The following is a 16675-nucleotide window of genomic DNA, read 5'->3' as shown; positions in this document are numbered from 1 at the left end:
TAACAGTCAAATAGCAATATAAGAGGAACACAGCAGGAAGAAAGCCAGTACAAGAAGTATGATGCTGTTTCTGAACAGCTGGATTCCCTGGCAGTTGGTGACAATGTCGGAAGAACTGTTCACAAGCTGGGAGATAGTCCACCTTTATATTAAAATATCTTAATAATTCGAAAGGTACAATTTTTTTCCCTGAATCTTTCAATATAAAATTTAGGAAATAATTTATCTTTTTTATGTCTGTAAATACTTTATTACCTTGAGCATTTTATAAAGTATGATGCAATCTGCTGTGGTTCAGAAATTCAGAGCAGGGAATTATTATATATTACATTTCAATGTTAACATTTCAGCAGCCATTAATTACAGTATTTCCTAATAGCACACAAAGTGCATTTCTCAGAGGATCACTTGTCTTCTGAACATCACAATGTTAAGCTAGATGAGAGATCAGGTTGCCAAAATGTTCTGTCAGATCACAATATGCAACAATGGAAAGGACAAGTGAAAGAAAGTCTATGTCAGACTGAAGGACATCATTGTAGGGTCAGTCAAGTGCTAGCCAAAAACAGCTCTGCTTCTGTTAGTTTTGCACCTCACAAGAAAAATATGTAACAGATCACTGAGCAACAACAGCCTTTGGTGTAAATCTCTTGTCTTTTGCAACAGAGGTGAAAATCCAGCACTGCTTTGTGGAAGTAAAGTCAGAAGTAATGATGATGGTCTGGATCCAGAAGCTGTTAACCTGAAGGTTTCTGGTTGCTAGTGTTAGTTAGGTCTTGTTACCTCGTGTTTTTATTTTTGTTTTTATTTTTACAAAGTACAACAAATAGTTGCTATCAAAGGCTAAGGTTATAAATTTATATCTTCAATCTTACTATAATATTAAGTTGCTAGCATAAGGTATTGTGCTTTTCGAAGTGACTCCCTGACTCTCTGTTGTGAGTTAACCCCAACTGGCCTCTAAGCACCACTCAGTCACTCTCCCCAGTTGGATGGGGGAGAGAAAAGTGACAAAACTCATGGACTGAGATAAAGACAGTTAACTAGGTAGAGCAAAAGCTGTGCATGTAAGCTAAGCAAAAAAAAGGAAATCATTCACTTCTTCCCATTGGCAGGTGGATTTTCCATTTCCAGGAAACCAGGGCTCCTTCTCATATAACACTAACTTGGGAAGACAAATGCCATCACTCCAAGCACACATTCTCTCTTCCTCCTTTCCCCAAGCTTTTATTGCTGAACTCAACATCATGTGGTATGGGACACCCCTTCAGTCCATTTGGTTCACCTGTCCTGGCTGTGTCCCCTCCAGCTCCTTGAGCACCCCGCCTCCTCACTGGCAGGGCAGCACGAGGAGCTGAAAATTCCTTGGTGCTGTGCAAGCACTGCTCTGCAATAACTAAAACACTGGTATGTTATCAACACTGCTTTCATCAAAAATACAAAACATAGCACCATACACAGTACTATGAAGAAGATTAACTCTGTCCAAGCCATAAACCAGCACACACCCACTTCACAACAGTGAAAGCTGTCAGCTGTTTTTTGTTTGTTTTTTTTTTTTTTTCCACAAGAAACATTTGCATCTGTCAATACGAGACATGATCTTAGAGGTGCCTTTATCCCTTACCTGCCTCCTTCAGCAGCTACAAAAGAGGTTGAACCTCCATCAAATACTTTTCTGAGGATAGTTAAAGATACCAGGTACAGCAGACCTTCTTTTCAAAAGTTCTTCTTTTGTCAGCTATTGAGCATTGGTATGGAATATGTGGCTATCACAGGACAGGGTAATGTGCCATCCTGTGCAATCTGACAGCACAGCCTGCCCCTCCTACCCAAATGCCAAGACTATATGCCTGCAGCAACACTGGTCATTGGCACCCTGATGATCTAGCAGCTCTGTATGTTACCTCAAGTGCTGTACAAATCATTTTTCTTGACCATCCATGTCAGTGACTGTTATGAATCAGTTAAAAACCATGAGACTTTTAGCCCATCACCTCCTACATCCTTTCCTCAGGTGGAGACCTCACTCCACATCACTCTGCATCTACCTCCAAAAAATTACTTGCTTTTCACAAACTCTCACCATGTCCTCTTCAGTTGACTAGCAAAAGCAAGCCCCTTTTCACAAAAACTGTGATCTTTGGCTTAACCTGCATTGCCCCTGACCCATGTCTCTGAGGGAGATGTGAAGCACAGGACTTGGGGGGGAGGGGAGTCCCGAGATCAGACAGTATGAGCAGAATATGTTACAGATCACAGCAGCAACTTATCGACAGTCAAGTAAACAGCACTGAATATCACCATCTGCAATAACTGCTTGTGTGCATCACTCTGTAGTGCAGGTCATCCCAGATTTGGGGTAGAGTCCTAAACATAACAAGAAGCCACAGACTAGAGCATATAGAAAACTGCTAGATAAAAATCTACTCCTAAAATGAAAAGCCCCATGCAGATGAGGATGTTGCTTTTCCAGGATAACAAAATGACTTCATATGCATAAAGGAAATCTGCAAGGAGGTACTAGGAGGACCTGCACTTACAGGGGCTTCATCTATCCAAGAAAACTTAGTTGCAGCAGGGAATGTGCCCAGGCATGGCGACTCATGTACCTTTTCTGCTAAATCATTAGAATGGTTCTTGGTCCCTTTTTGGCCTCCCAAAGAACATGCTTTTCCGACTTCTTTGCACAGCCTGGGAGTCCTCATGGGTCACTCCCAGCAGGCAGTTGCCCTGCAAGCAGCCACCTTATTTTGGAAGATGGCAGAGTATAATAGTAAGGACAAAGGCTTTTGTGTGCCAGACATTTATAGTGCCAGCCAATGGACATGGACACATTTAATGTATTTGTAGTGACGTAGTTAGTGTAGCTGAGAAACCCATGGACTACAGCTATAGCTCAAGCTGAGGGAAGCAAGCCAGGAAAGCTGCCATGGGCAGAAATCCAACTGAACACCAGGAGACAGGGATGCATCCTGCTGCATTCAGCACTCTCAGCTGCTCTCACTTTCCTCCAAGGCTGAACAACCTCAATCAATTACAGGCTTCCCTTCCTTTACTGCAGCCTGAACAAGCGTATCCCAAATGATGTCCTGAAAATAGTATTTCCTGTACACTGAAGGTTTGCCCCAGAATGCTGTAACTCTATGCAGCACTGCTACATTCACTTTAAAGGGGTTCATGCATCACCATTGTACCACAGCGTGGGAACTTTGCTTCATGTATCATTAATCCTGCCTTGGGATAGGAAAATGGACTAGGTGACCTTTTGAGATCTTTCCTAGCCCTTTCTTCTGTGATAAATACAGGCCCAGGAAAGACATTTTCCATTTCTTTTTCTTTCTTTCTTTCCTTCTTTCTTTCCTTCTTTCTTTCCTTCTTTCTTTCCTTCTTTCTTTCTTTCTTTCTTTCTTTCTTTCTTTCTTTCTTTCTTTCTTTCTTTCTTTCTTTCTTTCTTTCATTTTATTTATTTTTTAAAGTCATTTCACAATTTTTATACTTCACCAAAAAGAAAGAAAACATTGAAGGAAATAATCCAAGCCATGCTCACTTAATGCCTGAGAAAATATATCAGTCTGCCAAGCTCTGAGACCAATCAAGGAAGCCAATTTTAAATTCTGTGGACCTCCCATGAGAATGTTCTGCTAATATTTATATCTTAGCTCTGATTTGGATGATTGCCCAACTTCCTCAGCTGAACTCATCCACTAACCCAGTGTCAGGAGAAAGAGACTGTTGTTTTTCCCTTGTGAAGGCTTCACCACAGGGCATTCAGTCCACTTCCAAGTCTCAAGCATCTGATCTGTTGGGTAAGGAGACTTGCCATTCCATTGTGCCAATACTTGCTAAAAGAGACTTCCAGTGATACCCTCAGAAGCATAACAATTTAACTGTGCTTTGGCATCTAGGTTCTGAGACATAATTACTGAATGTATAAATACAGATACTTCCCTTGAAGTCTTCTTCCTGGGTAGCATGATCAGGGTGCACTTTCTCAGACAGGGTATGGTGTATTTATCATTAGAACACAGTTGCATCTACTACTGCTACTCCAGCTGTCCATCTGGGCATTTCTATTACGAAAACATGGGAGACAAATCACAATATAGGAAAAAGAAGCTAGTAGAAGACATGTTTCTACGTTCAGCATTGATTTTCAGCCATGGTCTATCTGTGTGCACTGTACAGATACAGATTTAAAAAAATAAAAATAATAAATTATAAAATCTTTTGAACTTGAGATTAAATTTAAACTATTTACAGTTATCATTAACACTAAAGCTTATCCACATGAGCTTTATTAACAGTTATATGTAAAACCAAAACATCATATGTAAAATCAAAACTGGCTTGGTGATGGCCAGTGAGCAACATCTCCAAGCATCTGAAAGGCTTTAATCTATAATTCTACTGCATGGATATTGATCAAAGCCAATGCAAAGAAAAGAAGAAACGTTTTTTTATCTCAGAGTACTATTGTAGGCCTTCTATATCTATCTTTTCAAGTTGTATCTGCCTTTTGGAAGGCAGAACTGATTAAGTTTGCTCTTGCTCAGCTTTAAGCAATAGACTCCTGACTTCTGCAATTCCCTCAGCTTTTCCAGAGCTTCATTTTTAACACACCATGTTGCTTAAAAGCAGGTGCTTCTTTTCTAGTCAAATTGTAATACAAGTGAAAGAGCAGTCAAAGGTCCAATACAATATATATATATATGCTTAATAAATCAAAAGACTTTGTAGGTAAATGGAAGGAAGTTTCTTCTCTTTGTTCACATACAAAAACTCTACAACTGAAGAAAAATGGTTTTCACACCCTAACTACTGACTTTTTTAAACTTTGGGATTGTCACCAACTTTTCTGATCTAAAATATTTATAGAACAAATACAGTAAATTCCAGAAGAAATGGTTCTTACACATCCAAGTGGGTGAACAACTTCTGTATGTTGACTTAGTTTTTCCCAACATGAACACCATGATCACACCACAGTCTTTAACCGCAAACTAATTGAAACTATAAATATGCACTGCAAATACGGTCCAAACCTACCACGGATTTCTAATGAGATAACACAACATTTCATAATTTGCTATTAAGGGATTGATGGACTTCCCATCTTTCATTTGAGAGGGATGTCAACTTATTTCTGGTAACTTGTTCTTTTTCAGTTCTAGGAATTTCATCTATATCTGACAGCCACTCCTGATAACTTCACTCAGTTAAGACTTATTGAATTCTATTAAAAAGCTCACAGCAAAAACTGCATGGCAAATCTGAAGTGGAACAAGGGAAAATATGTTTTTTCCCTTACATCTAAGGAAAACAAACACCACTACTTTGCAAACCACTTTGCAGTTGCAGATGTTTTTCACAGAAGAGGGAAAAATATTGTTGTAATTTAAAAAGCTGGTCTGGACTTCAGTTGTAGAAAACACGATCCCACAGGTACTGCACTTAATCCATTGATTGCTTCCCCTCAAGGAATTCTCCCTCTCACCTCCTACCTAATCATTCACATACCCCCCCCCACTCTTCCTAGCAAAGAGGTCTTGTTCATTTATGGCCAGATAGACATTACATGTTACAGCCTTAAGTATCTCAACTCAAGTAAAAAAGTCGACTCATGCCAAACCCATACTGAGGCAATGGCAGGGAAACATTATCTCTAAGCATGCATTTTATTCTAGAGCTTCAGGTCAGAAGTTCTAAATAAATCTTCATGCTTATTAGTATCAAAATAGTATTAAATTTCCTCAAGTCTGTTTCTGAGACAGATATCTCAATATTTTAAGGGATTTGAGAAAACAAAACAAAACAAAACAAAACAAAACAAAAAAAAAAAAAAAGAAAAAGGAAAGAAAACACACACAAAAAAACCACTTTTGAATCCTTTGGAAGGAGCAAAATACAGTTCAAAAATTGCCTAGAGGGAACTGTTAACCAGTTCAAAAGTCACCTTCAGAAAAGATGAAATTAAGTTTTCTTCTGCTAACATTACTTATCTGTTATATTGTGGTCCAATATCCCACTGGATAGTACTGTTCTACTGCAGATTGGTCTGACAAGTGAACAAAATCCCTGGTTTCATTTACCTGTAATAGACAAGAAGATTGAAAAGTGTCTGCCACTATTTCATTAAAAAGCCCATTCCTTTGGGCAAAGCATTTTTTTCCCATGGAAAAGGAGAACAATTTCCCATCTGATCTCTCCTTTGATATTGTGCCAATTGCTTTTAAACTCTCCTACACATGAACCCAACCTAGGAAACATCATTGTTTAATCTTACGTGGATAACATAGCAGAGAAGAAATGAATTATTTATTTCTTAACTGGACTTCCATAGCCGCAGTGACTTTTATTTCAAAGCCCAATAAAGCTATATAGCTACATAGCTACTTTCAGATATAGCTATTTGAAAGAAATAATACCAACATGCAAGCTGCTTCGGGTCAGATGTCGGCTCTTCATTCCAGGTTAAGGTAAACCACCTTGTCTGAGTCTTTTGTGTAATTATGCTTTTACACAAGTCTAGTTCTCCCCAGCCATACTTGCCTTGGTGAGTCTGCACAAAACCAATTTTCCGTTGGGATGAAACAAAAAGTCCAGGGTCCACCTAATCACTCAGCATCAAGGAGCAGAAAAGAGGTCTGCTTCAGTCATGTCCAACTCAGAAAAGCTCACACTATGAAAATTTACAGAGAAGTTCACACCATAAAGCTAATGGTACTAAAACTGATTTATCCTTCCATTTCTGGATACTGCTGTTTTATCATCCCAACACAGAAAGAACTAATGAGCAACTAACCTGTGAAGGAAACGATGTGGGTTTGACATTTCCATGCACTGATACTTGCCAGAAGATGAGCCTGGCAGGAGGTCTGGGAGTCAGATATCCCCTTTGCTGTTTCCTATTGTTCACAGAGTGAGGACTTGCTACACCAGCTATTTTCTTTTTGCATCATCTTCTGTTACAGGGTCTTTCCAATAAAGTTACTGCATTTCTTAAGAGTTTCAGGTGGGACTACCTTGTTTCTCAGGCTGTGGCTTTAAGAGCCATTGCATTGGGTACAGATTTAATCATTCCAGTCTCTGGACTGTCCCATAATGCTCATTCCTTCTATTCTTCTTCTGTCATGCCAGCAGGAAGTATCATTTGACCATTTAATGAACCAGATTGATAGCAAAATTATTGTGGTTTTTACGAAAGGCATAACTGGAGGAGAAGGAAGCTAAGGCAGGTGCAGAACCAACAGCTGGGGGTGAACTGAGGATGAAAATTAATATACATCAGATCTTTTTCTTTAATGTGTTAGCTTGTGCAAACAATCTGTGAGCACAGGCTGTGGAAAGCTGATGGGAAAACTTCAAAAAGGAGACATCCTGGTGTATAGTACAGGTTTACAGTTTGTTCAACAGCAATTTTTGCAGCACAGCTGAGGGGAGAGTGAGCTGTGATACAGAATGGGAATCAAGGACCAAGGATGAGGACAAGGAGGCAGAAGGAAAGGGTTTCCTAAACCAGTGTTGGCCAAGTCCTGTGCACTACTGAACTTCACCCTGTGCGTTATTTTCTACTTTGGCTCTTCCGAATCCAGCATTAGGTGCTCAGGAATGACACAGAGCTTTGTACCTGGGGCTGAGTTGACAGCACCAGGTGGCCCAAACCTCCACACCACGAGGGCTGTTTGTAACCCCCCAAGGAGCACAGCCCCAGTAGCCTGATGTCCACATATTCCAGAGCTACCACCACCACCCCTGTGACTGTCCATTATGGACAGTGCTCTCCTGCCCAGGGCAGCAATCTACCAAGCATCCTTGCAAATTCTTCTGAGACTTTGGCAAGTTCAGCACTTGGTCCCTGGCAGAATTTATAATTACATGCAGGCAAAACACCTTCAGTCAGATCCATGTTCTCATTGTAGATGCATATCTTCCCCCTGTCAGGTCAGTTCCTATGTCTATATACAGCTCTCCTACACACAGTGAGAAATATTTTGTTGTGACAGGGCTTTGTATCCTTGCAAAGCCGGTGGCTGACTACACTCCCACCAGTGCTTCCATAATTGGCCTGCTAGAAGAGAAGACATCCTGACTGGCACTGCGAGTAAGAGGTGTAATTCTTTGGTAATTCAAAAGCTTATTGAAAGGTGTTCGAAAAAAAATCACAGAAATCAAGGGCAACTTGGAGATTTTTGAATATTAGAGCAGAAGAGAAAAAACTAAAGGAATCACAGAATCATAGAAGAGTTTGGGTTGGAAGGGACCTTAGAGATCACTCCATCTGAATGGGAGAAAGCACTTCTCTGCTGTAGGAGTGACAGAGATTTGAAACAGGGTGCCCAGAGAGTCTGTGAAGTCTCCTTCTCTGGAGATACTCAAAACCTATCTGGATGCCATCCTGCACAATATGCTGTAGGGGACCCTGCTCAGCAGGGGTGATGGACTGGATGATCTTCAGAGGGCCCTTCCAGCCTCAACATGATTCTGTGACCATGTGGTTCCAGCCCTCCTGTCATGGGCAGGGACACCTTCCACTAGATCAGGTTGCCCAAAGCCCCATCCAGCCTGGCCTTGAATAGTTCCAGGGATGGGGCATCCACAGCTTCTCTGGGCAACCTGTTCCAATGCCTCACACAGGAAGCAATTTTGCTTATATCCGTATTCTTCTGCACTGCTAAGAGCTCCAGACTAACCTCTCAATGTTCCCACTACTCTCCAGTTCTGCTATAATCCACATTACTTCATATAGTAAAGGATATATGTAGATAACAGCCCAAGAAAAGCAACATTTTCAGCTGTGAGTGCTGGGCCGGGGTTACAACCAGACAGATGACTTTTTTTTAACCTTGCAGGTGGCCCAGATGTGTGACTGGTAGTCATAGGCTGGTTAGGAGATGTAAACCAATTGAAATCCATCTTAATTCCCAAAACTGAGGTACCACTGCAAAGTACTCTGTCTAACAAGGAGCTTGCCTTTTTACTTCTGTAATCCACATAAGGCAGTGGTTTATAAACTTCTTGGCATTGGTGCCAATGATCATTATTTCAAAATGTCAAGAATACTATTTAAAGTCTTTCTGCCCTTAAGGGCCCCCTTCCTTGCTTTTCTTTTCCTTGCATTCTTGTGAAATTGAATGGGAACCTAAAATCAGTTCCAGTTCACCTCCTCCTGTGACAGTTTTTCCATAATAATGCATCAGAATGCTATGATCTGTCTTTTAGGATGTTTACTAGAGGCCTAGGCAACATTAACTCAATAGTAGGACTGGAAGGAAATGAAAGCAGAAATAAGGAAAAAGGCAACAATCAGATAACAGGTTTTTAGCCAATATGTCAAACTAATGCAGTTAATGTCACTAGTTTTTCTTTTATTTATTTATCTATTTATTTATTTTTATGCTTTCTGAGTGTTATTGAACTAGTTCATATGGCTCAGCCAAGATGTGGAAGTGTCTTTGGTGAGCTATAAAGATGCTGAGTAAGCAACAGAAATGACTATGCAATAAATTGGCATGCAGCCCACAGAAGTGAAAAGCTCCAGTCAGGTAGGCATTTATGTATTCATTTGTAACTTTAGATTTTTTAAAAAGTACTTTGTCATTTTATGTCACAGCAAGAGTAAACAGCACTTTGTTTAAAGTGGCTCCTCATACTCCCAAACTAATAAAAGCTCCTAAATGAACAAAAATAACCTGTTTGATCTTCTGGATGAACACAGGTCAAACACAAAAATACTGTAGTACCCTAGTGTAAGGGTAGGAGAACCATGGGATTTCAACCTGGAAGGCAAAGGCACATGGCATATCCCCTCAGGGATGCGCTTGGAAAAAAAAACAGATACACATGTATACACCACCAAATCCTAACTTCAAAGATTTTCACTTCCTACTCCACACAATTGAAGAAAGAAGGAAGGAAGAATTCCTTTTCTTGTTCTGCTTTTAGTGTATCCTTCCTTCAAAATACAATTATCAGTCTATGTAAACAATCTTCATGGCCTCAGGTCCTAAGAAACGTGAGTTTCCTTTTCCAGAAGCTCTCACATCTGCCAACCCCCAAGTAACCCAGAGAAGCCTGGCCAACTCCAGCCCTCTTATACCTCTGGCGATCCCAGAAAAGTCTACTGGCAAGTCCAGACTCCTGCCCTGCTTTTAAACTTATCTTAGAACTCTTGAAAGATCAGCACCTTCTGTCCTAAACTGTTTCCTTATGAAAACCGCAAATCTCATATGTACGCCTATTATTTTTTGAGGGAAACACATATGCATGTTAAAAATGTCCATGGACTTATTATTTGTACAAAAGCTGAGTTCTCCTACATCTTTGTAACTGTGCATTATTTAGAGGGTGTCACCGGCTTCATTTTTCCCTTCACCATTCTGTGCAAGGAGCAGCACTGAGCTCCTTCCATTATCCTACTCTTTTTGTTATGAGAAAAAATGAAAAATAGCTAAATATAGTTTTAAAATTCAAATTACCATCTCATTTCAATTTTTTTGCCAGCAAACAAAGCTTTGGCTATGCCCACATGGACCATACCTTCTAAACATCTTCCATTGTTCTTCAGACTTTATGAATAATATTCAAGAATAATTTTTAACCTTTCCATACAATTATTAAAGAGATTAATTATGAAAGATATGTCTTTTTATCAAGACACAGCCAGAAATGGAGACAAAGAGAAAAACTGAAGCTCCTAAATAACTAAGGTTATGAAAACTTAGACAAAAAATGCACCACATAGTTAAGACAGTCAAGTCTACTGACAGTAGCAGTAGACATTGGGCTCTGAATGTAAAGGAGGGTGACATTTTGTTATCCTCATTCTGGGCATGCCCTGCTGTACTGTAAATTTAGGTGATTTCTGAAAGAAAACAGTAATTTTTACACAACCTACAGCAACATACCTGTACTGCCCAAGCACTATTAAAAGTTTGTTAAACGGAACTGCCTCTCCAAACAATCATAGGGGAGTATCTAAGAAACTGTAATGAAATAATCTATAGCTGAGAAGAATAATACAACTAGTAACAGTAGTGAAATACTTTGCACTGAGATTTTTGCAAGCATTCCATAATGAATTATAAGAACTATAAAATATTCCAGTTCCAGTTATTTCAAATTTGTCAGGCCATTGTAGCAAAAGTGCAAGATCTTAGCATATTAAATGCATGAATTTGGATATCTCTTGTTGAAGCTGCTCAGAGCAAGACAGATACATTCATTAAGAGCAACGTGTAAAAACCTTAAAAAAAATTAAAAAAAAAAAAAAAAAAATGAAGGAAGCCAAAGAAAGAATTTAAAATGAGTTTTCTAGGATTAAACCAAATAATGCCTGCAGTCATAAGAGATGTTTATTGAAAACACCTCATTGGGGCCACAGAATACTTTGCAGTAAGAAACATAATTCTCCACTGCAGCTACGGTTGTGATTTAACCACACTGACACTAGTCTGTTCAGCACCCAGCTGCAGTCTGCACTGCAGCCTCAACTTAAAAGGAAAATAATCCTGACCCATCTTGTCTAATATGTCCTCTGTTCCTCTCACCAAATGGAATAAATGCTACACTCAAAGGGATGTGATCTCCATAGAAATCTGAGGTTTGTACAGAACTCTGTACATGGTGGCAGTGCTGGTTGGCCTCATGAAACTTGAGGAACAATGAGTACATTTTCTGCCAAGACAGAAATAATAATTACAACAAAGAAACATGAATATTTTTTTCTTTTTTTCTTTTTTTCTTTTTTTTCTGCCAGCTGTGTACAGGTAGTAATAATGCCATGTGTGATAATTAATGAAGGATTTTTCTCCAGCCTTCTAGAAGGATACTAGATTCAGTCTTGAAAGAGCAGATAAATAACAATTTGAATACTTAAAGAAGAACATATTTTTTGCATGCTTGCAATAAATTAGGATTGCATGTTATTTTAATCCCATGGGAAACACAATCCATTGCATTCACATTTTCAAAACTATGCTCACAAAGAGACAACTCTGCAGCTTAAGAAAATTATTTGCTGCAAACAAGGACACACATCCAAATCCCAGGGTTGGTAGAAGCTAAATAACATGATCTGGGGTAGGATGAATAATCTTGATTTATGCCACAGAAATGTTATGAGCTGACAAAGGTAGCATTAATTGCTTTGAAGAAAGTGCATTAAGCCTTTCTAGAGATTCCCTATGAAACATCACTCTAACTTGTGTGTATAAAAACAGCACTGAAACAAACAGAGATATACTAGGAGACTCCATCTTCCCAATTTATCTCGTCATCAACTTAGTGATTCAGCATCACTGCCTCTACCCAAAAAAGTCGAGCACATATCTTTGCCAGTGTAAGAGATCACAGAGCAATTTGTTCCATTTTAGCAGAGCATATCAGGGAATAAATGGAGAGAAGACTCGAAGTACTGAGTAGATACCCACTGAGCTGAAGTCAGGAGTATTTTAAGTGCTCAGGCTCTTTGAAAATAAGGCCAGCATGACTTAGTGGCTTTAATATTTGTTGAAAAGTCCATACATCTCATCTTAAAATTATACTTGACAGCAGAATTCTAAATGTCACCATGAGGAAACTTTATCTTTTGATTACTAATATAATAATATATGTCCTGCTGAGCTACTTGTCCCTTTTTCCAGCTCATGCTTTATGCGAGTGCTTTCTAAAACATGTTGAAAGCTTAGTTCTGGAAAGGGAAGAATAAAAATTATTATGGACCTTGGGAAACTGCAAGGTGTAGTGGGTTTACATGGCAAGGTTTTGGTAGCAGGGGGCCATAGGGGTGGTTTCTGTGAGAAAGATCTAGAAGCTGCCCCATGTTTGGGAAGGGCCCCACTGTTTTCCAGAGCTGAGCCAATAAGCGATGTTGCTTTGCGCCTCTGTGAGAGCATATTTAAAACAGGGAAAAAAACGCTGTGCCACACAGCAGCAGGGAGAGTGAAGGGAGTGAGAAAAAGCCTTACAGGTGCCAAGGTCAGTGTAGAAGGAGGGGGAGAGGTGCTCCAGGCGCTGCAGCAGAAGTCCCCTGCAGCCTGTGGTGAGGACCATGGTGAAGCAGGATGTCCCCCTGCAGCCCATGGAGTGCCACGGTGGAGCAGGGTTCCATGCTGCAGCCCATGGAGGAGACCACAGTGGAGCAGGTGGCCCTGCACTGAAGGAGGCTGCCACCTGTGGAAGACCCCTGCCGGAGCAGATTCCGGGCCGGACCTGTAGCCCATGGAGAGGAGCCCACGCAGGAGCAGGTGACCTGGCAGGAGCTGCTGCCCGTAGGGGAGCCAGGTTGGAGCAGTTTTCTCCTGAGGGATGGACCCCGTGGTACAGACCCATATCTGGAGCAGTTCTGGAAGAGCTGCTGCCTGTGGGAAGCCCACGCTGGTTCATCAAGGACTGCATCCCGTGTGTGGGACCCCACAGCACAGGGGACGAGAGTGACCAAGAAGGAGCGGCAGAGAAGAAGTGCTGTAGACTGACCGTAACCCCCATTCCCCCGTTCCCCTGCACCGCTCGGGGGGAAGAGGTGGAAGAGGGTGGATGGGGGGGGAAGGTGCTTTTTGTTTCTTTCCTTTGTTTCTCACTTCTCTAGCTTGTTAGTAATAGGCAACAAATCTTACTATCTTCTTATGCTGAGTCTGTTTTGCCCGTTACAATAATTATTGCGTGATTTTCTTGTCCTTATCTCAACCCTTGAGCCCTTTTCACATATTTTCTCCCCATTCCTCTTTGAGGAGGGGGAGTGAGAGAGCGGCTGTGGTGGAGCTCGGCTGCCCACTCGAGCGGAACCACGATACAAGGTTATCAGGGAAGAGAGAAAATTGTAAGGTTTTCATTATTTTGAAAGATCTGGACAAAAAATTACAACCCCAGATATTGTTTCTCGACTAGGAATGTGATAGACACTGCTAGATCTTTCTACCTTCTCACATTCCTTATTTTAATGCTTGCTACTTTGCCTATTATTACATAGAAGACTTCATTCATTCATGTTTTGAAAGCATTTTCTGCTTATATGTATTCCTGTTCATAATGGTCATAGTGGTTTCTTCAGTAGTGAAAGGTTTGGTGTTTTTTTGGGTGGGGTGGGGGGAGGAGGAGGTTGTTTTTTTTGGTTGGTTGGTTGGTTGTTCTTTTTGTTTTGTTTTTGTCCATTCATCTGCCTTTCTTCAAATGGCACATAATATGAATGTAGAGCACTTGAAAACTTGTCACAGATTACAACACAAAGTTCAGGCTGGAGTTTATAACAATAGGTTGTTCCTGCTGGCTAGGCTCTTCTGATCCATGGAGGGAACTTCACAAAAAGACACAAATATTTAAGTGAGTCTAAATAAATTTCCTTTATTCTCTTCCAGATATGCAAGTGAAGATATTGAGACTGGTTAACAGCATTCCATAAACTCAGATAGACCAGCTACATCTGCTTCTAGAACTGAATTTAAATAGCATAGGTTGATTACACATACTTTACGTTTAAAAGTGTAGATGTTTCTGGTATGTGGTCAGGATTGCAATTAGAGTGTTCCTTGATTCATGTGTGTAAGAATTAGCATAAAAGAAAATGGAGTAATATACAGACATAAAGCAGATTTGTGTTTGTCTGCATGCTGAGAGCTTCTCTATGGTTTTGAGTACAGGTCACTTTGAGCAAAGCAATGTAATAATTGCCTAATAATACAGTAGAAATTACTTTTAGTTCTAGCCTGAAATATTTCTTTAATGCCCACACTAAGGGTAACATACTCTGTTAACCTTACATTTGGAAACTGAGACACGAGTTCCATTCCTATAACACTGAAGAAATCAGAAAATGGAATCACAGACTAGCAAGGATTATTAATATATTTATCTAAAGATGGTAAGAAGAACAAGTCCAATATATGTGATTAAAAAGGAGAAAGCAGACCTCATTTTCCTATCCCCAAAAGCAGTTGTGTCTGAATGTGTTCTCTTACCCAAAAAGAAAAAACTTTTGGAGATCAATAATAAAAGAAATAAAGGTGTTAACATGCACAAGTTCATTGAGGACTGACAGTGCCACATTGCACCTGTATCTTTCTTTGCTGATTTTCTTGGCAAAGAAAATGCAAAAATCTAATCTATCAGAATTTCAGTGAATATGATACAGTATGACATGAGACATTAAAAGACAATTAAAAATGGAAACTAATAAAAGAGTTATGAAAGGCTGAAAACAGCTGTAGGTAGTGTTGAAAGCTGAAATATCAGTCATGGAGAAGAAAAGGAACTACAATGCAGCCCTACAAGGCTTTGTTCTGTGAGGAGTTTTACTAAAGATTTTGGCACAAAAAGTAGTGTGCTAGTAACACTTGTAAATGACATCTAGTTGGAAAGCAACATTGAAAGAGATCAAAATATCATATAAGAACTAGTGATCACTAGCATTGTATGGTTGCGAGGAACAGTACTCGGGACTGGGTCCATGCTGATGTACATAAAGACTGGTAAAAACTTCAGGTATAAACTGGGACAGTTTTACTGTATGAAATGAGATGCAGTGAGACACTGTCAGGCAATGATAACATGAGTAAGTGCTTTCAAATTTTATACTCTAAATGTGAACTTCCGACATAGATTTCAGGCAATTTTTTTCCAACAGAGGGTTCATTAATGCCATTTCATAAGGTACCGATGAGATGTGAAGGGCAACTCTGTCTGACAGGAGGATAAATTCTTGCAAGCCCTGAATAGACAGAAAGAGCAGATTCTAGCTAGGGCTGCATAGAGCCTCTTTGTAAGGCACAGAGAAACTGGGTCCTTTCCCAATGTGCTGTTGTCTGCCTAGCAAAACAAAGTTTCTTTGTAAAAAGTTATCATAGTTAATTATATTTTACATGGTTGAGGTGGCTGGTGTCCAGAGTTCTCATTAATACATGTAGGATTTACTGAAGATAGTTATTTGCTTGTACTGAGACAGTTGTGGGTCTCAGCAGAATTACAGGAAATTACAAGGCAAAGGTAGGAAGTTTGATTCTCTTTTCTGCTTATCATTTGTTAGAAAGGAGGTGTAGAAAAGCCAAACCATCACTGATGAAAGCAAGGCCAGAAGAACAGTACCAGTGGTTCCTCTCTAGTCTTTTTCTCAGCAGTCTTAGAAGAAACATCATGTCTCATTGTGAGTTGAGATGACTACGTTCTAGAATGTCCATAATTACTCAGGGTAAGATTTTCAGAAAGGTCAATTTTAACAAGAAATAAGAGACACCTTAAGTCCCTAACTCAGCTGGATGTCCTCCCAGTTTAACAGCAGACAGCTGGAATGGTTTCCACAAGCCCAAGAATAAGGGACAATTTTTTCAGTTGCAACACAGGCAGTTGGGTAAGGACAAAGACTACCATAAGTATCATGCTTAAACTTCAAACTACTAAAAGCAATGTGATTCCACAAGAGGTAGCTGAGTTAGACGCCCAGCTGCGTAGGTTAGGATTTAACCAGAAACTGAAGTAAGGCTTTTCCCTCAATCTCCTTAGCAGTAAGACCGTAGAGCTAACCTTTAAAAATACTGTTTTTCAAATGTCAGTGCCCACCAGTAAAGTTTCTAATGTCTTCTATTAACTATTACAGCTCTTATTTTTCTGATGTTTATAGACCTCATAGATATGCTTGTAACCAGAAGACAGCATAGTCTGCTCATGACAAAAAATTGTGTTGTGG

The sequence above is a fragment of the Aythya fuligula genome, chromosome 2 (genome assembly GCF_009819795.1).
Source record: "Aythya fuligula isolate bAytFul2 chromosome 2, bAytFul2.pri, whole genome shotgun sequence".
In the NCBI taxonomy this organism is placed as follows: domain Eukaryota; kingdom Metazoa; phylum Chordata; class Aves; order Anseriformes; family Anatidae; genus Aythya; species Aythya fuligula.
Note: the sequence above shows the minus strand (reverse complement) of the source record.